The 27,187-nt window shown below is 53.8% G+C and overlaps 1 long non-coding RNA gene across 5 annotated transcripts in view; it reads right to left on the reverse strand.

Moving 5' to 3' along the window:
• The window catches only part of LOC309852147, a 160,777-nt gene that overhangs the window by 100,773 nt on the left and 32,817 nt on the right, over window positions 1-27,187 (reverse strand). Inside the window, exon 1 of one of the 5 annotated variants that reach the window (XR_014305098.1) lies at window positions 16,335-16,979. The exons of the other annotated variants lie outside the window; for them this stretch is intronic. This is a non-coding gene — a long non-coding RNA (uncharacterized lncRNA). Of the gene's footprint in view, window positions 1-16,334; window positions 16,980-27,187 lie in introns of those variants that run through there. 5 annotated transcript variants of the gene reach the window in all.

Below are 27,187 nucleotides of genomic sequence, written 5' to 3' on the forward strand. Positions count from 1 at the left end.
AGAAAGTTCGGATGATAATCTGGAATACAGGACCCTTCGGGAAAGAAATACAGGGGCGGCCAGATCCCATCAAAGTGCGTGAGTGCTCAGAGATCTTTGCAGCCAGGCAGAGAGGAACAAGGAAGAAAGTAAAGTCGGGGGGGGGGGGGGGCACTTAATCCTAAGGCGGACTCCCAGTCTGTCCCTGCCCCCCTCTTCCTTCCAGAAGATAAGAGGAGTGATTTGACTCTGGGGTTGCTCCCATCAGCCCTCCTTACTGGGCCTACCTAGAGGTGGACAGTGAGAAGAGGCAGAAGGGAGAGTCACCTTGGATTGGCCGTCCCAGCCTCCGGGCTGCAGCCAAGAGCTGGTTCAAGTATACGGCAGAGCCCCCACCCCCGCTGTTCAAGACGGGGCGGGGGCGGGGTGTGTGTGTGTGTGTGTGTGTGTTGTGTGTGGACTTGGCCACCTGCGTGTTGGGGGTTGGGGGGGCTGACTGTGTATACGCGCAGCCCAGGGAGGAGCTGGGGTTTACCAGATGGCAGAAAAGCTGACCGCCGGAGCTCTGGGATCACTCATTGATGCTGGAAGATTCTGATGAGATTCTGTCCCTCCGCCTCCCCTCGTCTAGCTCAAGGAGCGCTCCCGTTACTCCAGGCCGGGTCCCTTTAAGCCACCACTGCCAGCCAAGACTGTGGGGGGTTCCTGGTGACTCAGCCGGGCCCCAGAGAAGGGGGTGCACTATTGCTCAGCCAGGACAGGGCTGCAAGCCCACACGCTGCTGTGAGAGACAAAGCCGATCTCTGGAGCCTTCTAAAGCACCCTCCCTTCGGTTGGACAGGCCTATTGCCACCCTAGCCATGCTCCGTGCGTGGACACTCAAAGGCTGGCTGTGGTCTCTTCACGGCTTGAAGGCAAGACAGTGGGCTGCCTCGGCGCCAGAAGGGAAGGCCGGCAGCCGCTGGGAGAGGCGGAGGGGGTCTCTGCCCTTCTCCGCCCTCCAGCTGAAGGCAGCTCACCTGAGTATGGACGGAGTTCTGCCTGTTTGCTCCTCAGGAGGCAGGGCCAGGGAAAGAGCCAGCAAAGTGAGCCTAGGGAGCCTACAGCCCGAAGGTGTTTCCAGAAAGTCCAGGAGCCCCGCTCCCATTGAGACTGGCCTATTTCCACCCGTTCCTAAGCAACACAACATGAAACCCACTGGAACGTGCTCACCGAGCCGGTGAACTGGAAGGCATTGGGGGTCACTGGGGCTCACACCCCCACAGCACAGTGCCTGCGGGGCTCAGACATGGGGAGAGGAAGACAGAAGACACAGCCTCCGCCCAGATCTGAATGTCCCAGAAAGCTCCTTTTACAGCAGCAGAAGAAAAGGAGGCCCAGTCTCTTGGAGGCAAGAGGAGGTCCCCCTGTGAGGGGCTGAGCAAGGCCCGCCCTCCCCATTCCTTGGGTCCCTGGTGTGGCCGGTTCAGATTTCCAGGTAAGTCACAGCCAAGGTCAGCGTCCGGAAGCTGTGACAAGTCTTCCTGAACACAACCCTGCTGGCATGCACGGTACCTCCCTCGGCCCAGCTCTCCGCCTACTGTCTTCCTTAAAATACCAGGGCAAATGCCTAGCGGTTGTCACTCGGTCCTCCTGTGAGACAGACATCGCCTTCACCTGTTTTTATCCGTCCCCCTAGGACCACTTCCAAATTGTATCTGAAGCAGTTTCATCTCTACGGCTGGGCATCAGGCACTCTCTTCCCAGCTGCAGAAAAGCACACACCTACAGGAGACACGGGGCTCCCAACAGGATTTCGGGGGATGTTGTAGGAAGGGTGCTTGTGTCAAAAATGAAAATCCACTGAACACCCCCCCCCAAAAAAAAGTGAGCCTTACTGTATGTTGGATCTCAATAAACCTGAGTTTAGGGGCTCCTGGGTGGCTCAGTCATTAAGCCTCTGCCTTCGGCTCAGGTCATGATCCCAGGGTCCTGGGATCGAGCCCCACATCAGGCTCCCTGCTCAGCAGGAAACTTGCTTCTCCCTCTGCCTCTGCCTCTGTTTGTATTCCCTCTGTCACTGTGTTTCTGTCAAATAAATGAATAAAAATCTTTTTAAAAAAATTATCAACCTGAGTTTAGAACAAGATCTACAGGTTCATCCTTCCTAAGGAACAAATGAACACATACACACACACACACACACACACACACACACAAAACTAAGGAACAAATATGAAGGAAATCTGCATCCTTTTGCTTGGCTAACGTGTTCATAAAAAACAAAAGGTGGCCAAGAAAGCCTTCCGAGGAGCCTGCCCCTGGAAGCCCAGACCTGCTTCTGCCCAGGTATCCTGAAAGGCCACGGAGCATCAGCCAAGAGTGGGAAGCAGGTGCCGTCCAAGGGGCCACGCCCTGTCTTCCTATCATGAGACACACACAGGCTGAGGGCAAATGATTCACAGGCATGGGACCAAACCAAGACCTTTCACAACAGCCCAAAAACAGAACCACCAAAGGGCCCGCCGACATCCCCATAGCCCGCCGCATACCCTCATATAGTAGGTGTTCGAGAAACTTCCCGGAATTCCACTGACCCCACGTTAGGCTGCCACGGAAGGGACCGGGCCCTCGGGGTGCACATCGACCCTCCCACGCCTTCTGCAGCCCCTCCATGTCACATGTGATTAATGAGTCCCGTGTCACCAACGACCCAGGGGTCAGCCTACTGCAACGGAAACATGAATGAGTCGGGAACGGCCTGAGGATGAGAGAGATTTCAAGAGTGATGCCAAAGGAAAAAAAAAAAAAAAGAAAAAAATGGGGACATTTTGTTTTGTTGCTGACTTGGATAGAAGCAAGGTTTTCTCCTTGTCCCAGATCAAACCCCGGTCTGAGTTTAGAGCTTCCCTGAATCCTGAAAACCAGCAAAGGATCTAATTAAATGAGACCCCAAGGCTCAGTGTACTTTCTAGAAGTTGCCAGAAGTCTAGAAGGGCAAATTGGGTTGACGTGGGTGAGGCAGGGGCGAAGTACTGACTAACGTGTCCTAGGCTTTATTAACAAGAACCCGTTACTGTACGTGTCCTAAGCGTCAGGTCCTACACTCAGCGTGTAGTGACCTATCGTTAGCGCCACGTTCAGTCACCATGGAATCATCACAGCCCTAAGGAAAGGCATTGTCATCCCTATTTTACAGGTGGAAAAACTGAGATCATACGGCTAAGAGATGACACGGAGAAGGCTCAAATGCCCGGTGGGCTCTGACGCCCACAGCCCTGACGTCGTGACCCTGACTCTCTGGTTAAACGTGAGGGCGCTTCCGTGGATCGTGCTGAGCTCACTGTCCAAGCAGGATCTGGTCCCAGGACTCGTCAGATTTCCGATTCAGAGGATTCAAGGACAGTGGCACTTGACGGGATCACAAGGACGGAGGGCTGCGCAGGAGAGGTCCCTGTTCACGCAGCCCCCCCCCCACCCCCCGCCAAGCTCCAGACTCGCCCCTGCCCAGCCTGGCAGAGAGGGAGCGCCCGGTGGCTTCACAGGGACTCAAATGGCCTCCCCGTTTATTCTGCAGGCCGCCTCTGGGGGAAAGGCCACGGGAGGGAGAGATCAGAGGCTCAAGCCTGCTAAGAATGAGACCCAGAGGCTCCCCAGCCACTGTCCCCCTGATCCTGGTGGGGAAGGAGTCCCCACCCTGAGCGGAAGACACAAGTCAGTCTCTGGCACCTCGTGAACATTATGCGAGGGGAAGAAGCCAGACACAAAAGGCCACGGACCAAGGGACCCTATTCACAGGGACCGCAGAGCAGGCAAACCCACAGGGACAGAAAGTAGATTAGTGGTAGCCAGAGGCTCTTGGGAGGGAGGCGTGGACGGACTACTTAATGGGGACGGGGACGGGGCTTCAAAACTTTCTGGAGCTAGATGTGGGTGGGCGCCGCACACACTCTGACGCGCTCTGGGCCGCGAGCCCTGCGCTCGGGTAGGACTGCAACGAAGCGTTCATGTCGTATGACCTTCACCACGACCTGAAAAAACACAGGTGCCTCCCCCAAAGGACCCTTGAACTGGTTCAGTGGAGCAGGAGAGCAAACCCCGGAGTGAAGCCTTAGCCCCTATGAGACCTGGAACTGGAGGATCCCCCCCGCCCCGAGACCCTCCAGTGTATAAACTCGTGTTTAGAGAGAGGGCGGCCTGGCCTGGGAGGGAAGAGACCGTGGCGTGCAGGCAGCCGGAGCGCTGGGCTGGCTCGCTCCGTGGCAACGTGGGGAACCGGAAGGCAGGGCTCCCTCCCCGGGCAGCCTCCCCCAGGCTGGGGCGGCTCCAGACCCGCAGCCCCCCTGCTCCCCCCCTCCCCCGACCTGGCAGGCATCCTGGTTCCTTTCTTGGGACCGGGAGCCTGTGTCCTTGGTCCGCATCGCAGAGTCAACAGCAATCTCTCTGCACTGGGCAAACAAGGCCGCGGTAAGTGGCGGAACTCTGACAATATTTAATGACTCAGGGGGTGGGGAGGCTTTGCAGGATGGAGGGCAGCGAGGAAAGGAACCAGAGAGCCGGCAGAAAACTCCAGGGGAAATTCCATGGGGGGGAGATGAAAGGGGGCTGTAAAGCAATTCTGACAGGTTAACAGACAGGTAATATTCCGACGGTGTTGACTTAACCAGGCTAGCGCTCCATGCGGCGGCGATTAAGCCGAGGCACGAGAGCCTCAGCAGCAGAGGCTTTCGGGGAAACAAAGCTCTACTCAGAGAAAACCAAATAACGGCCAGTCAGAAGCTGGCGGGGGCCCCCCTGCCCCTCCCCCGGCACGGAAGCCGAGGGAGATGCTTCCTGGAGATCGGTCTGCGGGGACAGCATCCAGTGGGATCTGCGGCCGGGGCTGCCGCAGGGGACAGAGGGCCTGGCTTCCGACGGACGCCTCCCTGCACAGGGTGGGGCCCAGGCCACGGGGCCCAGTGCCTGTCCTCCCTCCCACTGCAGACCGGACCAGTTCTGCCAGTCCATCTCCCAGTCCTAGAAGGCCAGCTCGCTGGTCCCACCCACCGTCTCAGGGCTGCGGGCTCAGGACGCAGCCAGGCTGCCGGCGAGCCGTGAAACTCACGTCGACTCCCAAACCCCAAATACACCTCCTCCTGCATCAAACCCCCCCACCCCACCCCGCCACTGTTCTTCCATGCCCTAGCTGTCATCCACGGGGCAAGCTCCCTCACCAACCCCCGGGCCTCGATTTCCTCATCTGTGGAATGGGAGAGTAAATCCCACAAAGCCGTTTGATGGCCGTGTTACTTCTCATTGATTCTGTGTTAGCGCAGTTTAGACAAATATCACTGATATGGAAGACATAATTAAATAACCATGAGGAAGAAATAAACAACACCAGGGCTACACAAGGGCATCTGGATCACAGTAGGTACTCGATACAGTTCAGTTCCCGGTGACAACTGCCGGTACCGACCACCTGCCTGAATTCCCAACACGGCAGAACGACCTACAGGTTGAAAGGGCTTCATTTTTTTTTTTTTAAGGTGTGTTCAGTTGTTATAGCTCCACGCCTGCTCTCACAGAATGGGGAGCAAGCTCCTGGTGGGGACCAGACGCGGTGTCACCTTGGCTGAGGTACCACAGTGAGACGCCCCAGACACCCTCCGCTCCCTGAGAGCTTGGCAGCCGCTCCGAGCGACTCGAAGAGGCTCCATGTGCCCGCACTCATGGGAGGACATGAAAGTGTTCAAAGCCACTGAACCAGCACACAAGGGGTGCCAAAATTCTGACTTCATTTCCTCCAGGGTTCCCTGGCCTGTGTTACAGGACACTACTTTGAGGTTGGATTATATATTTTTAGGTTATTTGGAAAATCATTGTGGCTTTAAATAATAAAATTCTGAGTGACATCTGTCAGCCCCGGTTACCAGGAGTCGGCTAAGCGGTGTGTTCTTTCTTTTTCATTTTTAAAAGGGCAGTGAAGTAAGTGTTACCTAGAAAGTTCGTAAGAGTCGTCAGGGTTGTGTATTCAACACTCTCCCAAAACGGGTCCCAGAGGCATGTACCAGAGACCGTGCTCCAGGCCTGGGTGCCGTGCCCAAGAGCGGAGCCGGCCAACGCTGCCAGAAACCTGGTGGCGGGATCAGAAGCCAAAGAGCCACGGGGGCATCTGGTCAACCTCCTGCATGGCATCAGCGGGGAAGAAGAGGCCCCAGGGCGGAGAGGCAGGTCTCCCCAAGGTGCATCCAGCACTTTCCAGGTGATCTGTCACTCGTTTCTTCTCATTCCATAACTTTGGGCGGTACCCCAGTGAGGTCTGTCTCCTGTGTACGAGCCAAGAAGTCACCTCATAAAAGGGTTTCTACACATGGATCTCGGCTCCAACCCTTATTTTCAGGGTGCAATCATGATCCCTACTCAGGAAGGCGCATCTTGAGGTCCACCACTGCTTATTAATCATGGGAGTCTTACTTGGTACAGGACGGGTGGGTTAGGGACTAGCTGTGATGGGCACAGCTTCAGTCCCAAGGGGAAGGCGTCACTTATAAAGAGAACTTGGAATGTCTGAGTCCAGAGAGTCTCCTTCTCGGAGAGCAGGGACCCCTGCCCCAACGAGCTACCCAAAGCCATCTGCCCCACACCCCCAGTGCCCCAAATTGCCAATCAAGCCCTGAGTATCCTTGACCCGGCGATATCCCCCTGACAGAGAAAACTCAGAAGAGGCACAGAAAGATTGTTTGTACCCAGGACCTGGAGGTAATAATATCTGTGAGCGTCCAGAAGGCTCTCGACACTCATCCAAAGGGAACAAAGAGCGGCTCGGAGTCTGGAGTCTAACTCAGCTTTTCTCTTTTTTATTTTTTTCTTTTTTGGTGGAAGGGGAGGCGGGGGGGGGGGGCAGGTTGCAAACAAAGAGCGGATGAACCCCTGACCGTTACAGCCACAGAATTCTCCTTTCTCCCCCAGAAAAAGCTTGATCAACATACAACATCTGAAATTTTGCTCAGCTCCTCTCTCGAACCCGGTGCCCAGCACAGGGAACCCGTTCAGTGAATGTTTGCTGAAGAGACGAATGGATCTGGAAGGCGAGTCTTTCAGGGAAACCAGGAGGTAGATCGACGCACGTGACCTGAGCTCACATTTTCTTGTACAGATCAAGGGGCCGGAGACGGGCCGGGAGTTCCAGTCCAACTGACAGGGAAACCCTGTTTGAAAGTCTCTGGGCTTTGGGGCGCCTGGGTGGCTCAGTCAGTTAAGTGTCTGCCTTCAGCTCAGGTCACGATCCCGGGGTCCTGGGATCCAGCCCCATGGCAGGCTCCCTGCTGAATGGGGCGTCTGCGTCTCCCTCTCCCTCTCTTTCCCCCAGCTCATGCTTGCCCTTCTTCTTCTTCTTTTTTTTTTTTTTAAGAGAGAGATCACAAGTAGAGAGGCAGGCAGAGGGGGAGGGGGAAGCAGGCTCCCCGCTGAGCAGAGAACCTGATGTGGGGCTCAATCCCAGGACCCTGAGATCATGACCTGAGCCAAAGGCAGAGGCTTTAACCCACTGAGCCGCGCAGGTGCCCTCATCCTTGCCCTTCTCTCTCTCTCTCTCTGTCTTTCTCAAATAAGTAAATAAAAATCTTAAATAAAAAAATGTTTCTGGGCTTTGAATGCTCCTTCTCCATGAAGATGGCTATGACACAGGGACAGCAGGATGATTCTTCCCATTTGACCAAGGAGAAAACTAGGGAACCCAAGGAAAAGCTTCTGCGGAGTCTCAGAATGAATTAACAGAAGGGTTGAGCTGGCCTTTGGCTTCCTCACCTTCCTGGGTATTTTCAATTCCCTTAAAGTAGTGTTTTAGTCTCAAACACACACACACACACACACACACACACACACACGCAGCTTACACATCACATTAAAAGCCTGCAGACAATAGTTACTTAGGGGACATCAGCCCTGCCAATAGTCTCTGCCTAAACCACGTCACTGGCTGTGGCTTTGAAGCCCACGAAAACAATCCTAATCATAGTTCTGGAAAGCCAGGGAAGGTGGCTTGCCAAAAGAGGAAAGTATTAGACCACACCTCAAAGCTTTCTGCGCAACAAACACTGGAAATGAGGAGCTTGAGGGGATATGTCCCCCAAAGACCTCTGCTTCACCCGGGCATGCTCCTGCTTCCCCGTCTGAAACACTGAAGCCTCCCCTGGAGGTCCCCCCACAAGGTAAGGGGTGCCTGGTCAGGAATTCAGGAGGTGCTCCATTTACGTGAAATTAAGAAGACTGGATCCATGATGCACTTGCGTTAAAAACTATCCTCCAAGAGCGCCTGGGTGGCTCAGTGGGTTAAGCCTCTGCCTTCTGCTCGGGTCATGATCTCAGAATGCTAGGATCCAACCCTGCATCAGGCTCTCTGCTCAGCGGGGAGCCTGCTTCTCCCTCTCCCTCTGCCTGCCTCTCTGTGATCTCTGTCAAACAAATAAAATCTTAAAAAAAAAAAAAAAACTATCCTCCAAATGTATGTGGTCTATCCACATTGGAATATTACTCAGCCCTGAAAAGGAAGAGAATTCCGACCCATGCTACAATGTGGCTAAGCCTTGAAGACGCTATGCTCGGGGAAGTAAGTTGGTCACAAAAAGGGTAAATATTGTACGATTCCACTTAAACAAGGCACTTAGAATAGTCAAGTCATAGAGAAACAAAATAGAATGGTGGTTGTCAGGGGACTTGGAGAGGGGGCACTGGGAATGGAGAGCTACTGTTTCACAGGGACAGAGTTTCAGTTTTTGCATAATGAAAAAGGTTTTTGTGGGTCGATGGTGGGGATGTTTGTACAACCATGTGACTGTCAGCTTCATGGCACTGAATGGTATCCATAAAAAGGGTATTAAAATGGTTAATTTTATATCAAGCATGTCACCACAATTATAGGTAAATAAATAATGAAAAAAGAAACCTCTATGCTCCAAGAGAAATCTACATTTTCAACCACCTCGTTCCCAGCAGGGCAAGAAGCAAGAAAGACCTTCGAAAGACCATTATCCATCCAAGTCTTGGTGCCTATCCCCTCATTTCTAAAATTGCAAACACAAGGCAAGGAGACAACACGCAGGGCGTTCGAGTGTCCCGTGTGTTCTGAGACTAACTGCTCATTTCATTTCATCAACTGATCACCAGGCAGCTCACTGGAAAAGCAGGCTGCAGTCCTGAAAATGAAAGGACTCTAGAAGATCAACATGAATCACAGCAGGTCAATTGCCCCCATCCCAAACTCTGCCACTCTTTAAAGGAGGCAGAGGAAAATGAATTAAAAAACCAAGAAAGGAAAACAAACCAAAACAAGAAAGGACAAGCGACAGACAAACGGTATGAGAGGACCCCTGTGTCCCAGGAGTAAGACTTCCCGCAGGAGGGATGGGGGATACGGGGGTGGGATGAGTTGGGACGTGGCTTCCTCTTCCCCTGTGGGAAGCAGGCAGGAGCTCTCTCCAGAGGACTGTGTCTCGTTGGCCCTTCTCTGCAACCTCTGCTCCAAGAAAAAGAAAACGTGTTTAACCAGAGATACAGGATGGAAAGGGCAGCCGGCTTTTAAAACCTGGGCCGCGAGTGCCCTCGAAGGTTGGTTTTGCCCTTAAAGGAAATGAAATTTATGGCTTGTCAGATAAGTAGAAAGGAAAACCCTCCGGGGGGAAACCTAGCCAGATAAAAGTCTACACACAAGCAAAACAGTTTTCTTAAAACATAGTATCCAAGCATCTCAGCCAAGAAAAGGTCCTGGGATCCACCAAGATTCCTTCTAACTTAAAATGTAGCTCTGTTTTAATTTCACTTTAGACACATCTCCACAAGAAGCCCTTCCTTCTTTCTTTGTTGGCTGGGCTCGTCCGCTGACCGCCTAGCTGGGAGCGTGCAAGCCTTCCTTTCCAGGGCAGAACACTGCAGTTAGCCACCGAACGGTCATCTGGGGCGAGGGGAGAGGGACAAGGGGGGAGGGACAGGCCAGAGAGGGCCTTCTAGATTGCTGGAAATATTCCCTATCTTGATTTGGATGGTAGTTACCTGCATGTCTACGTATGTGAAAACTAAGTTCTGCATTTAATATTTACTTACTTCACATGTGCTATTCTTTTAAAGATTTTATTTATTTATTTGACAGAGAGAGAGAGAGAGAGAGAGATCACAAGTAGGCAGAGAGGCAGGCAGGGAGTGGGGGTGGGGGGCGGAAGCAGGCTCCCCGCTGAGCAGAGAGCCCGATGCGGGGCTCGATCCCAGGACCCTGAGATCATGACCTGAGCCGAAGGCAGAGGTTTAACCCACTGAGCCACCCAGGTGCCCCGCGTTATTCTTTACATGCAAACACACAGAGGTTACTTTTTTTCCACACATAGATTTTTTTTTAAAGCCCCGTGGGTTTATTTCATGTCTAATGAGAGCCAAGTTGTTTTATAAAAGGGTCCCCATCAACAGTTAGTGCATTCTCACAAGCTCCTACCTTCCTCCCCCCACCGCCCCCCCCCCAACCTCCTATCCTGGCTCTCCCGACAGAGTAACCAAAACCCCCATCAGGCAGCCGATTTCCTGTTGGAATGGGGCTTGCGAGGCAGCAGACTGAAACCCAGGACAAAGGGAACCAGAGACTCTCACCAAAGTCTCCCCGAATCGTGCTGAAATCTGTCACTCAAGAACTTTACCGGAGATGTCCTCTTCCTGCGTGAGAGAATGACACAGCGTGGACATTCCCTTCTCGACGTGGCAGCCTTTCAGAGAGCAAACCCTGTCGGTATCGTCTGAGACAATTCACTCATTCCACATCCGAGATGATTGGACGACAGGATGTGACAACTATTTATTATGCCTATGATTTTTCAGACCCCCTCACTGTCTGCCTGCTCTCCTCCACAGACACTCCAATGTACAGGACCCCGGAATAACTAATGGCCCCTGGTGCTCTGTGTGACCCACAACCGTCTGGGACACTGCTTTTCATTATCTGGACATTGGGGTTCTCTGCTGCAGCTTGATGTTTTCATCCTATGACTGACTTCCAAAGACGCACCCCTAATCTTCCCTTGGGCAAATGCGTAGGAGCTAACATTGCTGAGTTTCGTCTTGCTGGTTTCATGCCATGGTCCCTGTCCCTGGTGGCCACTGGGAACCCGACTGTCTAGTATTCCAGTTGTCCCCCAAGTCTGGGGCCATCTTTGTATCTGAAAACCCCAGTGTTCATCCAAACAACACGCCCACAGCCACTGCGGATGTCCACATGGTCAGAAACCAGCCAGCCCACCTGCCCGACGGGGGTATGCGGACACACTAAAACCTTCTCCCGTCCACCCTGCAATTCTTTATCTCCTCCAGAAGCACGCCCGAGAAGACCCAGCGTATCTCCTGCAGTCAGGACACTTGTTGCCCACAACAATTTCTCAGCCCTGAACCGCTATCAGGAGTGTGAGCAGGTTCCAGACTCCCTTTCTCCACGTCCATCTCCACCCCTGAGCCCCCCGCTGTGCAATTGGGACATCATTCTCTTGGTCTTCTGTACTTTTCTCTACTGTCATCTCTTGTGTCCCCATTGCTCTTGCTAATGTTTCTTCTGGAAAATGTAATGCTTTCGTTTCTCTGTAGTGTCCGTCCTGGTGTGGGTCACGCTCAGCCCTCGGGTCAGCACAAGCATGTGTTTGACCCGGAGTCAGACCCGGAGGCAGGATCCGGGGCTGAGGTCCAGACTTGGTGCTGAAAGCTTCCCAGCAGACAATGCTATGTCCTGGGAACACGGGCTAAGGCCAGCTCTGGGGTGTAGACACAGAGGTCTCCCTGAGACCCACGCATCCCGTGCCCAACTCCCTCTGTGACCACCCAGAGCCCTCATCTTGCCTGAACTCGCAAACCCTCACTCTCACGCCACCAACTGATCTTGCCCCCCTTCCCGAAGTCATCTTGCTTCTAGATCGGCCTTGCAGTCAGTCTACCTAACTTGGAAGGTGCCCCCAACTCCTTGCCCCCCCCACTCTCTACCCCCAACCACGGAACGCACCCCGGACCACACGTCCCTCCTCTCCCACCCACAGAACGCAGCTGGGCCCACACACCCGCGTCCACGGAACGCACCCAGGCTCACATAAAGGAAACAGGGTCTTGCTCTGCTTGGGGATCCTGGACCTGAGCTCCTGAGGAACGCTCCTCACCTTTCGCTCCATTGTCTCACTTTCCCAGGCCACCCCCCACCCCACAAACCAAACACCATGCACTCATGTGCTGCCTCTTCAGCTCAGACCCCCCAGCACACCACGGGCCCCAGCCACACCTTACTGGCAAGGCCCATCTCCCTCTGGTCACCCCTACCCACCACGGGTTGTCGCAGACCCCGTGTCTCAGCCGTGTCAGCCTTCCCTCGTGGGAATGTGATTCCGTGCAGACTAGCCCCCCCTGCATTAGACTAGCTCCCCCGTCTGCTTTCGGCTTCCTACATGCTGTTCCTGCTCGTGATGCCTGGTCTCTGCCGCTCCTGATCCACGTGCCTCCACCGCGCCTGAGTGGGGCGATCGTCCCCGGATCGCCGCAAACGCCCAGTGCGTGCGAGGCACCCCCGGCCCAAGCACTGTGCGATTATTACCCCGTTTCATCCCGACAATTGTGTGCGCTGATGTGCGTCCACCTGTCGTACAAGTAGAGACGCAGAGACAAAGAGGCTAAATCACTTGCCTAAAGGTGCGCAGCTAACGTCCAGGTCATGAACTTGGAGAGAGTATTTGAACTTCTCCAACCTCTCCAACACTTCGTTTATTCAGCAGGCGCTGACTCAGCTTCTCCTTTAGCACAGACCCCCTTTCTGAGCAGCAGGAAATGGCTCTGGGTCCGCACAGGCTTCGCTCTGCGCCTCCCCACCCCGGTTATTATTGTGGCCCTGCTTCAGTCTGGGGGACACGGGTGATGTCGTCTCTCCTGGAACCTGTCTTTACGTGTAAACTGGGGATGATATGACCTAACTCCCAGGGTCCTCTGAGGGCTGAGGTAACACTGTTTGCTTGGGGGCTCAGTACACCTTAGGCGCTCAAACAATGCTCACTGTATGTACTATACCTGCTCACTAGGGCCAGTCCTCAGCACGGCCCCTCTGACAGGTCTTCTGGGGGCCTCAGAAAGCTCCAAGTGTCACCCACAGGAAGACACGTGGGAGAAGGACCAGCCTGTCTTCGAGGCTCACGCCACGTTACCTTGGAGCATCGAAGGACTCATCTTTAAAGTCCATATGAGGGGGACGCCTGGGTGGCTCAGCTGGTTAAGCAGCTACCTTTGGCTCAGGTCATAATTCCAGCATCCTGGGATCGAGTCCCACATCGGGCTCCTTGCTCAGCAGGGAGCCTGCTTCTCCCTCTGCCTCTGCCTGCCATTCTGTCTGCCTGTGCTCGCTCACTCTCTCTCTAGCAAATAAATAAATAAAATCTTTAAAAAAATAAAAAAAATAAAGTCCATAAGAGGGAAATACACCTGCTAGGTAAACAGAGGCCCCAGGAGCCCCAGCACCCCCTGCCAGCTCCTTCCCAGAGCGGCTGATCCCCTCGGACTCGGTCTCCGAGGGAGATTTGTATGCCTCATTTACTGCGCAAAATAGAAAGAGTAGCCCTCACGTTTCACTCAAAGGCATTCACTTGTGGTTTTTATTTATAATCCTGCACATGTTTGTGCACAAACAGACACGCCAGCCAGGAAGCATGGGCCCAGGTGTACACACACAACACACGCACACACGCACGCACACACACACCAGGAGCAGCGAGGTTCATTTATAGGAAGGCAGTTAAAAGTCAGTCTGTTCACTGTTTCTACAAGACAAGAAGCTATCAACCTTCCCATTTTTGATTCCAGAAACCACCCTAAAATAAACATCTAGTCACTTCAATCAGCTCTCAAAGTCACGCACCGTAGTGCACACTGTATAAACTCTAGCATCTTTCTTGCTTTGCTCTTTGTTAACCTAAGAATTTGGAAAATAGAGGGACAGCAAAAGAGAATGACATGTGGCCTCTGAAACTGACAGACACCCGAAGCGGCCTCACCCTTCGGCCCCATCAAAGCAGACAGGACAAGATGGAAACTCGGCCCACCCATCCCCCTCCACTATTTGGGATATACTCGGTCTGCACAATGCACTGAGGGACCCTATGAGGCTTGGTGTTCAGATCATCTCACAGGGGTGGGGCTGGGGGACAGAGAAAATATCCTAATATTTTTTCACTGATGCCTGTGGACCAAGAGATAGTGGAAGAGATCAATGGAGCCATCGAGGCCCCAAGTGAGGTTTTTCTTTGTACTTAAAAACCCAACCACACTGATTGAAATCCTGCAGCTGATAAGATGTTTCAAAGTAACTCTCTGTCAACACATTTGTTTCTTTTTTCATCTTTATTATCTTGCAGGAGGTGGTTCCCTGGCCATCCGATCTTGCTCATTCCATCTCTCTCCTTTAAAAAGAACGGGAGGTCCTCTCCCTTCCGTCTACAGAAGTACTTTCTGAACAAACAGACGCAGCTCCTTGCTGGAACTCTCTGGAGCCCCTCCATGTTAAGAACAAAGCCTGAAACAATGTTGCAGGTTACAGCTCATAAGTCACCCAAATGGTGGGAAGATTTTTGTTGGGAGCACAGAAGTCAACTGAAAGAAATGGAGAATGTTCTCTGGCTAGAAGGGTCTGTGCCTTTTAATTAATTAATTTAATAGAGAGGGGAGGTCAGGAAGGAAGCACCCTTTGTAACTTCTCAGGCAGGGCCGGGGTTTGGGACAAGAGGGCACTGGAAACACACAATGAGTATACTGTGAAATGTGACATTTCACGGGGGAATAGGTTGCCGAATTCCCAGGAATTTTGAGAATCAGTAAGGTGACTTCCAAGAAATTTCCAGGCTGCCAAGAAGTGTCCATGCCACATCGCTAGACATCTTGAGAATACCCATTCCTTTCTGTGTCTCTAATCGCCCAGGAGGATTTCGATGTTAAAACTTGAAAATTCTTTAAGGGAAGAGAATGTCTTCAGTAGGCTGGTTGTGTATCTCAATTCCAAGCTCCCCTCGGAGCCATCCACTCCGGCCTCTTCCTCGACCTTATATAAAGCCCTCCCAGTAAAGCCCCCTTCCAAACTCTGAGATATGTAGCATGCTTTCTGAGAGGTCCTTAACCTAACCCCACTGTGCACTAGAGTACAGAAGGTGTGAAAAGAGATTAAAACCACATTTCCCTGTACCATCCCAAAACACGCGTCATCTCTAAAAATGCTACGTCTCCAAAACTCAGATGCCAGCCCTCCCCTGAACTCACCCTTTGTTATGCTCACTCTTGAAAGGGGACCTACCCCATCAGTCCAAAGCCACGCATGATATGAACATGTTCGGGATAACATCCCAAGAAGACAGTATGTGTGTCAAGTTTTCCTTGGACAACGGTCACCATAACGTTTCTCATGTTACCACGAAGAAAAACATGAAGGGTACAAAAGGAAGGAAGAAAAAAAACTCTCCCAAGGGGAGAAGAGGGGAAGGAGGAGGTTGTCTTAACAGCAGAAAGAAAGAGCAAACTTTTTCTTAGAGCGGGACTTCCTAGCACCCAGCTCTGCGCTGTACCTGCCCTGTCTCGAGTTCTCTTCCCTCAGACCCGCGCCCCACACACCCACCCCCTGTGTGCCCCCCAAGATCCAGTGTTGCTATTCCTTAAACTCTCCCTTCTAAACCTCGGGGCTTCTGAGCACGCTGTTCCCGCTGCCCAGAATGCCCTTCCCCCTCACTTCCTCCAGGCAACACTCCCGGGAGACGGCCCCATCCTTCAAGGCCTTTTGTGTTCCTGACAATGTCTTCCCGCTGACCCCAGGCAGCATCCCACAGGGCCCGGCAGACCCCTAGAAGCCCAGACTTCTCTCTTCCACCACTAGCCCCAAATTATACCCCTGTAATTTCTGGCTCCCAGGTCGTCCTGCCTCCTATCTGAGGATGCCCTCGAGGGCACAAATCTGCAGGCGTCTTGGTGTCCCTGGCACACAGCACCGGGCCAGGCGGATTAGACATGCCCAACAAATATTGGTTGAATAAATTAGCGAACGAATAAGTTTCACCCAGGAAGATCTACAGATAAGAGGTTCTCTTATACACAAAACACGTACCAGAACTCATTGCAGGGGTGAGGTTTACAGGTGTCAGACCCACACCTCCCCCTCCGCCCCCCACCCAGGGCAGTCTGCCGGGATGGTGGCGCTCAGCCTGCCTTTTGCTCCAGCAAATTTCTCCACTGCCTCGCTCACTCCAGCAAACACCAGCTCTGCTTTTTACTCTGCTGCTTACTTACGATCTTCAGAGAGTGACCTCTACTACGTGTCGGAACTCGGGAAGGGGGAGGGAGGGGTGCAGGAGAAGTGTATTCACCTACGGCTTGAGTCCGAAGCCCAAGCAAGCGTCATCTTGGCTTCTCATGCTCTGATCCAAGGAGAAGAGAGTCTTGGCGCAGGATGACCCAGGCGGAGGAAGCCGACTCCGGACCCGAGTCAACAGGCGGGGAGGGAAAGGCTGCGAGCTCTTCCTGCTTGCGACATCCGGAGATGAGCGGGCTCAGGTATGTGCACATGGCTGTCACCACGGGGTCAGGGGGTTGTGTCTTAGACACTTCCCTGCCTGCAGATCCCATGGGGAGGCCGAAACCCCAGAGGGGGCCGACTGCAGCACGTAGCCGTCCGGCTGGTTTCTGAACAGCTGCCAGATAGCAAAGATCAAATCTCAGGAGACAAGCACATGGTCCTCTGTCATCTGGGCCCAGACGGCTAGTCCACACCTCCCCCTTCCTCCGCGTTCCCCGGAAGCAGGGCAGCTGGCTGTGCTGTCCGTCCAAGGGGACATTTCTAGCCAGAGCAGGCTCTCAAGGGGGTCCTGTAGAGCAGGTCGGTCATTTCCTTGCTCGGAGCCCCTCCTGGGGGGGGTCACACCCCTGCCTCCAGACCCCGATATGACCTGGAGCTGAAGCAGGAAGGGCACTGCTTTCTCTCTGGAGAGGCAGACAGGGGAGAGTCAGGTTCTCGGCTCTGCCCTCAACAAGCTATGTGGCATTGGGCAAGTTGCTTAACTTCTCGGAATATAGGCTTCTTTATTCAACAAATGGAAATAATTGCCACCATGCAGAATTGTGAAAGCGCTCAGGATAAGCTATGCAGAACACCATCTGGGCATAGCATGCAGTCGAGGAACAGAAGCTGTAACTTACGGTATTTACACGGAGTGTCTGACGATAAGCCCAGGGGGGCAGTCTTTCACGGTGTCTGTTCTCGGCTGAGGCTCGTCGCGAACAGCGTTACTGGAATCCCCGGCCCCAGCCACAAGCAGCAGTGACACACTCGCCTGCTGGTGCCCATGGGACTCTGGGACACCCACAGGGGGCCCTGCCCACGACAGTCAGGCTAACACAAAACGAGCTTTGGCCTCACCCCCTGAGACAGACAGAAAATGCCAACATCCACCCAGAACCGTTCTCTCGCTTCCCCGGACTACCACCGCGGGGTTGTTTTTAGAGCAAAAACGAAGATCCGTGTCCCCATCCCGTCGGTAAATCCCCAGGCCAGCCCCCAGCATCATGAGAACCGTGATAATCCTTGCGAACACAGAGTTAGCCGTGGGAACGTCCGGGGAATGTGGCGACCCCCCCACGTGGGTTTTCAGGGTGGGACACGGGGGGATGCGACGGACCATCTCTGTCTGCCTGGGGACACCTGCGGCTTTCACGAGCTGCCACCGCCTCCCATCACAACTAGAGATGTACTCTGTCAACAACCGGTGCATGCGTGTGTGTGTGTGTGTGTGTGTGTGTTTTCTGACACTGTACCCCGCTCTCTCCCACGCTTTGTCACACGGGCTGCAAAGAGACCTCCGACGGCATCTCCTCGGGAGAAAACAGCAGTCCGGCCAGCCAGCTCTAGAAAGATAATGGCTTTGCCACCGGGTCCCCTCCCTCAGACACCTGGCCCAGCAGAAAGGCAGTCGGGTCCCCACCCCTCTGGCTGAGTCGGGTCCCCACCTTCCCCCGCCACGTGTCTGCCTCCCTCCTGCCACCCACCAGGCCACGAGCCTTCAGCACCCTGGTCCCCCTCGCCAGCGGCCGGGCCAGAAGGCGCGCATGCTCCCTGGATGACGGATTCTGCTTTAAACGAAACTCGCTGGCACTCCAGTGTCATCTGTGGTCACCTCAGGCCCCGGCCCAGGAGGCCTGGCCCAGCAGAGTCCAAGGAAAGGCCTTTTTCTTCTCTAAAGGATCTGAGGAACCACAGTGGCAAGGAGACAGAAGGCCCTCGGGCGGGGGAACCCCAGAAGTCACCCCCCAGGCCTTGCCCTTCCTCTGCTTCTCCCCACCCCCACCCCGCCCCTTCCTTCCTGGGAGACCCGTTGTCTGCCTGATGCCCTGGGTCACACCTTCTGGTTCCTTCCACCTTCAGGGGTGAGGATTCTGATTCTCCACGCACACGATGCTCTTTCTCTTTCTCTCTCTCTCTCTCTCACAGACACACAAGTCCATGGAAGCCATGGTCTTCCTCAGGGGAAATGAGATACGGGGGAGACTTTTCTCGTGTCTTATGACCGCTACTGTGCCCACTCGTTACCGAACACTCTGCTCCCTTATCCAGAGCTGCTGGTTGTTTCTTGTGGAGTTTCAGGAACAGGAAGTGGATTCCATGACTTCTGGAGGAAGAAACCCGCAAAGGTCCAAACCCCAGGGCCTTGACGAGCGGTGAGATGCGGGACCCTCTCACTGGCCGCCCCCCACGCAGGAGCGAGGAGCCCACCGCGTCAGGGGAGGTGAGGTTGGGGAGGCGGGGACACAGCCACGCAGCAAATCGTGTCAGAGTCCGGCTCAGGCTTCAGTGCTTGACACCGGGTGACTTTGGGCACAGGATGCACGGTCTGTCCAGGTGTCCGTTTCCCACCACGGGGACCATGAGAATGCCTCTGTCGTTGGGGTCTTGTGAGAATTCACTAGAATAATCTAGGTAAAACCCTCGTCCAGTGTGTGCCTCATGGGAAGCATCAAAGAACTACCAGCCTTTAAGAACGTGCTCTCCAGGACTTCAGCTGTCCTCACAGCAAGGCTAAGGACTGGTGGACATTTCTGGATTTTCCGGATAAGAAAAAGCAAAGCCGAGAGGGTTGTCTGATTCCCCACACGAACACAGAGCTGGAGACAGGGTTCTGGTCAGTGTGGCTGCAGAATGCTGTCCTCCCCAGCCCCGTCCTGCCTTGAGGGCCACCAGAGGCACAGGAGACCTGAAGGCCATCTGGGCCTTCATGGCTCCGTTTTCTTTGTCCCTGTGCCCTGCCTTTTCTTCCCAGGGTCCTGAGAAACCGCAGGACCCGTCGTGCCTCCTTGAGGTGGCCAGGCAGGGTGGCAGCAGCAGGGGAAAAAATGATAAAAGAGAGAAAGAAGACAAATAAAAGAATGTTTCGCTTCTCCTGGTGCCCCGCTGCCCTCAGGGTAGGGGACCAAGCAATGCCCGTTTATCTGACGCTTTTTGCTTCCCTTTGCTACTCTAGGCGGGAACACAAGCTCACCGGGTCCCAGGTTTAGACAGGCCAGTCGGCTGGGGCCGTCTGGAGGGACCTGGGCGGACTGGGGAGAAGCAGCCTGACACCCCTTCCAACCCCCCCAACACACACACACGGGCCTTCTGCTTCTGCCCTGGGATCCTCCAGAGGGACAAGGGCCTACATTGGTGACCCCAGAGCCCCACCTCTCAGGCCCCAGACCCTGGGCAGCCTGGAGAGGCTCCGGCCCATGCACAGATGCCTCGAGAATCCGCGAGGCCCGCTCAGAGCTCAGAGGGTCGAGCACCCTGCTCTGGGCGTTCCAAGAGCTGCTGAGTTCAGCGGGGCTGCTCTCTCTGCAAATCGAAACGGGGCTGCCCGGGGCCTTCCGGACGGGCCACATCTTCCCAGCTCTGCCCTGCCTGGAAGCCGCGGTCCAGTCATCCTCCCCCAAACGTGGGCAGCACGGCTCCCAGGAGACCCTTCCACGCAGACACGTCGCCTAGAGCCGTCTGCACATAAAAGTGCCAGTCGACCTGCTTGAGTTCAGCTTTCCAAGAGCCGGCTTGCCCAAGGGAGAAAAGGACTCGGTGTATTAAATTTAAAAGCAGGCAACCGAACCCAGGAATCGACAGATCCCGTGTGGGGGACAGATCCGTGCGATGACAGTATCTATCTTAGAAGAAGGTCCTGAAATAGAAGTCATTTCTGGGTGAAAAATGATGAGTGCTTTCTAGTTCTCGCTCTGTGTTTGTCATTGTTTTATTAAAGTGCCCTGGGGCAGGTCTGGAGTCAGATACAAAGTCCGTTTTTAAAGAGCTTCCTTTCTTCCTCTTCCTTTCTTGCACTCCCCACTAGCCAGTCGGCTTGCGCTCTATATGCAAACACCTTTCCCTCCCAAGCACCAGCCCCAAAGAAGGATTTTTTTTGGAGCAAAGTTAGAGCCACAGGAAAGCTTTTGAAGAGGAAACAGGCCAGCCCGGCCATTTCTCCCTTCAGTTCCTCCCCAAAATCAGAACACAGATTAGATTAAATTGTAATTCTTGCAGACCCCCGGGCGGGGGGCTTGGGGAAACGGACCCCGTAAATGGCTATTAGTGAGACCGCAGAAACATGGTGCAGGCAAGGAAACAAAACAAGAAAAAATGAAACATGCTGGACACAGAATAAAGTCAGCGGCCGGGAGCCTCTGCGCGGCCAGGACAAGGGCAAGGGCTAGAGTCCCAACGCTCCAAGTGGCTTCCATGCCGGGTGTGGGTGGGGAGGCGCTGGGCCCCGGGTGGAGGCTTTGTGCTCCCGGGAGAAGTGGCCGGGGCTCCCTGCCGCCAGCAGAGCCGGGCACAGCCGCCAGGCGCCCGGAGAGACCAGCGGCACCAGCCAGGGCCGCCAGCAGCCCCGGCGCCCTCGCCCGGTGGAACCACAGCGCCATCAAGCGGCCACTCGGAGAACGGCTGCACAGGGCCCAGGAAACAGGTCCAGGACTCCCAGCCCCACCGGCTCGGGGGAGGGTCTGGAGCAAGGTCTGGGCCTGCCAAGCTGTCACTCCAGGCCCGCAGGCAGGAGCCTGCAGACGGACACCAGCTGTCCAGGCGCACCACACAACCCTGGGCTGGCCAGGAGCCGGCTGCCCTGGAAGATGCTCGGGGGGCTCCTTTTGCAATCCCAGACCCACCCTCTCCTCCAGCAACCTGCTCCAAGTTATAAAGGACTGTTTCCCAAGAAGAGTGGGGCCAGAGCAAAGGGGAGATCTGATGGGCAGCAGGCACACCCTCAGGGGCTGTGCAGAGACACACAACCGCAATGAGTCAGGCTCGTGGCTCCAGGCCTGTGCAGCAGGACACTCGGTACATGTTCCCAGAGAGTGGGCTTGGGTCATGGCCCACAGCCTGCAAGGGCCACAGACTAGGACATGTCTCTCCTGGGTCATGGTGCCTGACTGTGGTGTGCGTCCCAGGACAGACTCTGATCCTCCGAAACAGCTCATGGGGGAACGCAAGAGGGCACGTGCCCTCCATCTACGGACTGCGGCAGGAACCCAGCACAGGAAAATGACAAATCCTCAGAACCCCAACCAGGAAAACACATTTTAATAAGAATATTATATAACAGGAAATCATTGCAAAGGCAGGGAGTATTTGCTACGTGTGAATGACTCCGCTAATTCCTTTATGCACATTATCTTACTTAATCTCGCAAGCCACCTGAGGAGATGGGAACTTGTATGATTTTTGTTTTATAGAAAAGGAAAAGGGAAGTACTTTGAGGTTAAATGATCTGTCCAAGGCCAGCTGATCAGCAAAGCTTTGTCTGGATCTCAGAGCCCGGAGTCCACCCCCTCGCTTTTGCCTCCTGAACCCCCTCTTTTCCATCCAGGCCCCGTCTCCCAGGGGTGCATTCAGGTTTGACGGGACCTGAAGCTTATTCCTTTTTCTGGAGGGAGGGGCAGCTTCTTTAAGAAAAATAATGAGGGGGGCGCCTGGGTGGCTCAGTGGGTTAAAGGCTCTGGTCTGCCATCAGCTCAGATCATGATCTCAGGGTTCTGGGATCGAGCCCCGCATCGGGTTCTCTGCTCAGCAGGGAGCCTCCTTCCTTCTCTCTCTCTGCCTGTCTCTCTGCCGACTTGTGATCTCTGTCTGTCAAATAAATAAATAAAAATCTTAAAAAAGAAAAGAAAAAGAATGAGGTTTAAAATACATAGGAGTTGAGAAATGCATAGCTCAGGGCAGGGTGTAGAGGGCCGGCAGAGGTGAAGGACTGTTGCCTCATTACCTCCAAGGAAGATCTACCTCTGTTCTCCCCCTCTGCCCCCGGCAGCTGGTTTTCCTGCCAACTCTGCATCCACGCCTCCCGCCACCGCTCTGGCCTCTACAATGGACAGCCGCGCCCCACCTGTCCCTGGAAGTGCTTTGACTCAAGGTCGCCAATGACACCAACTGCCAAGTGCAATGAGTGCTCTGCTGCCCCCACCCCCCAAAAGAACTCTGCCCCTGGCATTTCCCCTCCTACAAACTCTCTTCTCCTTGGGCATCCTGGACACTGCATTCTGGTTTCCCCTCAACGTTGACTACAATGCCTCTATGTTCCTCACTCATGGAGCTCCTGTCACGTGCTCTTTCAGTGTCCTGGTGAGCCTGGCAAAAGACAGAGCATAACCTCTGAGATAGTCAGACCCAGGGTTTAACCCCTGTCGATACTTAAGAGCTGTGTGGCCATCAGCAAGGCTGTCACCCTCTCTGAGCCCATATTCTCTTCTGTATAATTGGGATGAAACGCCATAAGTTATTTAAGCGCTTAAGTGACCTAATATATGCAGAGTGCTTAGTAGGATGCCCAGCACACAGTAGGGCCAGTGTCAGCCCCAAAGGCCAGTCCATCTCTCTGTCTGAGTCCCTAGATGACCAGTTCCAGCGCCTGCAGAATCATCTCACACATGGCCCCTCGGAGGACCTCGTCTTTTCTGCAATTATTCATGGCATCACCCTCAAGTCTGTGCCCTCCCTTTGCTGATTTCCGAAAGGTACAAATGACACTACACCGAGACAAGAAATCCAGGATTCATCCCGAGTCCACCTTCCATTGCGCCAACAATCTCCCTGGGATCCACCAACCACGCCAAGGACCCCCCTTCTTCAGCCCGTGCCCTCGCCTGTGACTCATGCCCAGGTCCTCCTGATCTTGCCCCGGACCTCTGAATAGCCTCCTACATGATAGGCTGCCCTGCTGCCCCCGCCTCCCACAGCCCCCAACCCATCTTCCACACCCGAAGGGCGAGCTTCCTCAAACACATTTCAGATTATGCTGTGCCTCTGCTGAAGAAGCACCGTCTGTCTTTCCATCAGCATAAGGGTCAGCCCAACCACAACGGGGACTATCAGACTCCTAGTGCCCCTGAGTCTGCCTCACTGCCCCCTTAAAAGCCCCTGCACGACTACAGTTTGCTCAGACATTCCAAACTGTCCGCATTTCCCTAACACGGCACCAGGCACCGCTGCCCCCTGTGCTGTCATGCACGCACTATTCCATCACCTGGAAGTCTCCCCACTTTCTCTGCCACCCACTGTCAGAGCCCATGCAAATGTCACCTCCTCTGAGAAGCCCTCCAGGATGCCTCCTCAAAAAAAAAAAAAAAAAAAAAGAACAGACCCACTCCCTCTGTCCCTCTGTAGCCTGTGCATGCATCAACCATGGCTCGATTCAAACCCTACAATATTCGGATTTATTTCCTGTTTCCCAGGCCACACGGTGAGCTTTCTGAGAACAGTGTCATCTCGAAAGGCGAGAGAGTGTGTGTGGTGGTCCAAAGGGTGAGTTCTGGGGCCAGACACCCTGGAGACAAGTTAGAGCACCTCTCAGTGCCTTCACTCTGCCACCTGTGTTGTGGGATAAGGGCGGGGTTCCCCCGGTGTTGGGGGGGGGGGGGGCATGGATAAAGCAGCTTAGAAAGACCTGACATAGGCCAGCACTAAGAAGGAACAGCAGACAGTGAGCCCCACAAGGAATTTATTTCAAATGTTCTAGCAGCCACTTTAAAGAGCTCAAAGAGGGGCTCCTGGATGGCTTAGTGGGTTGAGTATATGCCTTCAGCTCAGGTCGTGATCCGGGGGTCAAACCCCGTGTTGGGCTCCCTGCTCAGTGGGGAGCCTGCTTCTCCTTCTCCCTCTCCCCCACCCCGGCTTGTTCTCTCTCTCTCCCTCCCCTTCTCTCTCTCTCTCTCTCTCTCTCGAATGAATAAATAAAATCTTAAAAGAAAAGAAAAGAGCTCAAAAGAAGCCATCAAAGTTAATTTCAATGACGCTCGTGTAACCCAATCCATTTCACATCTTATCGTTTCCACAGAATCAATATTTTAAAAATTATTCATGAGCTATTGTGCTCTTTTTTCACAGCGAGTCTTTGAAATCCGGTGTGCATTTTTGCGCTGAGAGCACCTCTCCATTCACGTGTGTGACTCCCGGAGGCCGCACTGGACAGCGCACTCCGGGGGGCTCCCCAGGGAAAGGGCGCTGGGTAGCCCGCGCCTGGTTTCCCCGAGACCGCACCATCCCCTTTCCGTAGCTGCTTTGCCTTTTCTCCTCTCACTGAAATCACCCGTGGCTGTGAGCACAGCTATAAGGCCGAGTCCTGGGAGTTCCAGTCAACCACGGAAACCAGGGTGGTCTAGGGGTTCCTGACTCAGCCCCCCGCCAATGTCCAGTTCCCGTGTTCGCCAGACAACCACCCAGGTCCCAACGTGGCCTCCCAGGGACCCCGACTTTGGGCGAGAATCTGTGCAGGGGAGTCTCCCATTTTAAATGAACAGACAAGAACTCTCTCTTCCTTGGTCACTACGGATTTAGTCTTCCTTTTTTGTTGTTGTTCAAGATTTTATTTTTTTTAGATTTTATTTATTTATTTGATCGAGAGAGAGATCCCAAGTAGGCAGAGAGGCCGTCAGAGAGGGTGAGGGGGAAGCAGGCTCCCTGCTGAGCTCCATCCCAGGACCCTGAGATCGTGACCTGAGCTGAAGGTAGAGGCTTAACCCACTGAGCCACCCAGATGCCCCAAAGATTTAATTTATTTTTTGACACAGAGAGAGAAAGAGAAAGCGTGCACATAAGCAGGGGGAGCAGCAAACAAAAGGAGAGGGAGAAGCAGGCTTCCCTCTGAGCAGGGAACCTGATAGAGGGCTTGATCCCAAGACCCTGAGATCATGACCTGAGCCAAAGGCAGATGCTTACCCAACTGGGCCACTCAGAGGCCCTGGATTTAGTTAGTTTTCACTGTGTATTCAGACTCTGAACTTCCTACAAGTAGATGCAAAGTAAAACACAGAGCATCCTTCAATGGTCCGTGCAGCACTGTTACAACCTTCATTCACTCAGTCCCTTCTACGTGCCAAGCTCACAAGTCCTTTCCCTCATCAACAAACAAAACGGCAACAACCACCAGCGGATACACTGTCCACAGTGGAAAGGTGTTCAGCTCTTACAGTTACTTTCTCCCCTATGACGTCATAACAGTGTCGCCGTGTCATAGGGACCTTCGCGAGCTCCTTCCCGAGGACCAGCCTGGAAGCTGCGTAGACCTTCTCTGCGTATTCTGGAATTTGACAATTTCTAGACTTTCAAGGCTGGGGCCACACCAAGGGCGAGGATGCAGTCCTTGGGGCTGCCTTGTGATTTCTGCCTCAGAGGGCCATTTTCTTTGTTGAAAAAAAAAATTATTTGAAAATAATTTTAATTGCATCTTGTCACTGTGTTGGTAGAAGGACAACATAAAGCTCACCCAGTGTAGATATATATACCTATAACGTATTATATTCATTTTCCTTCTGATTTAAAAGAAATTGAAATAGGAACATTTTTGTGGGGCCTGAAAAGCATCCTGGGACATGAGCCCCAGGACTCTTGCACCTACAGGACATGCTGGCCCTGCCAAGGGAAGGCCACTGCTGGGTAGGGGACCCTGAGGTTGTCATCTGTAAGGCAGGTTTCTACAGACGGAAAGTGCAAGTATTTCAGCCTGGGTCCTCTTGCTTTCCCACAAAGCAGGAAGCCACAATCCCATAAAAGCCCTGTGAGTCATCCAGAGGCCACAACCCAATTCTTGAGGCCAGTAGTCACAGGTGCGGTGAGGGTCCACCCATCCCTGAGGCCCACAGGTGGACTCCTGGCGTCAGGGGTGTTCACGAGGATGGGGTTTTCATTCCAGTCTGCAAAGCTGGTTGGCCCCTCCTGCCTCTGTGCGCTCCCCATCACTAACTCAGGCCCAAAACCTAACCCCCTCCCACCAGATGCGATAATCCACTTACATAGCTGCCTCCCCAGCCCCAGCACAGTGAGCGCGAGACACAATTCCATCGCTATCTGCCTCTGCTTCCCAAGGCCCAGCACATCGCTCTGGGAGGGAATGAGATGTTTACTGTGTGTTAACTACATGTGCTCTCTGCTCTCTGCTCTGGTTATCGTTCTGTGTGAAGGCTGATGAGCGAATGGAGAGGATTTTAGCATGACCACGCCATCTGCCAGAATGTCTTGTACTTCTCTCCAAGACACACACATGGTATTCTATTTTAAGCCCAAGATCTCTCGGTACCTCCTGCCCAAAACATGTTTTTTTGTTTTGTTTTGTTTTGTTTTGTTTTTTATGTGGCAAACATTAATTACTCTTGCTTTAAAACAAAAAAAAGGAGAGCACTCCCTGCCTGGCTGGCTGTGTGGCATTCCGTGAACACGGGAGCCAAGCATACCCAGGGCTGTGACATCACGGTGCTGGCCTCTCTCTCACACTCTCTCCTAGCCCAGCTGCCACCATATGACCTATCCTCTTGAGAGTCCCATATGACAAGGACCCAGGGCCCTCAATCCAACAGTCTGTAAGGAACTAAATCTGGCCATCTTCGAGTGGGCTCGGGAGTAGACCCTGCCCCGCTCGAACCTTCGGATAGCTGCAACCCCGGTCCCCACCGTGACTGAAGCCTCCGGAGACCCCCTGGGTCAGAGGACACAGCTGCGCCGCACGCAGATGCCTGCCCCCCAGATGCCTGAGAGAACACGTGCTCTTTCGAGCTGCAAAGATCAGGGTGATTTGTTACGCAGTGTTTGGTCACGAAAACAAGTCCCAAGAACAGTGCCTGGCACACAAGAGGTCCCTGAATATTTGCTGAATAAGTGAAGAGAAAGAAAATTAGAAGCCAGGGTGATGACGCGCCACCTGGAGTCTTAGAGGAAGGCGGGGTC

The sequence above is a fragment of the Mustela nivalis genome (genome assembly GCF_964662115.1).
Source record: "Mustela nivalis genome assembly, chromosome: 17".
Classification (NCBI taxonomy): domain Eukaryota; kingdom Metazoa; phylum Chordata; class Mammalia; order Carnivora; family Mustelidae; genus Mustela; species Mustela nivalis.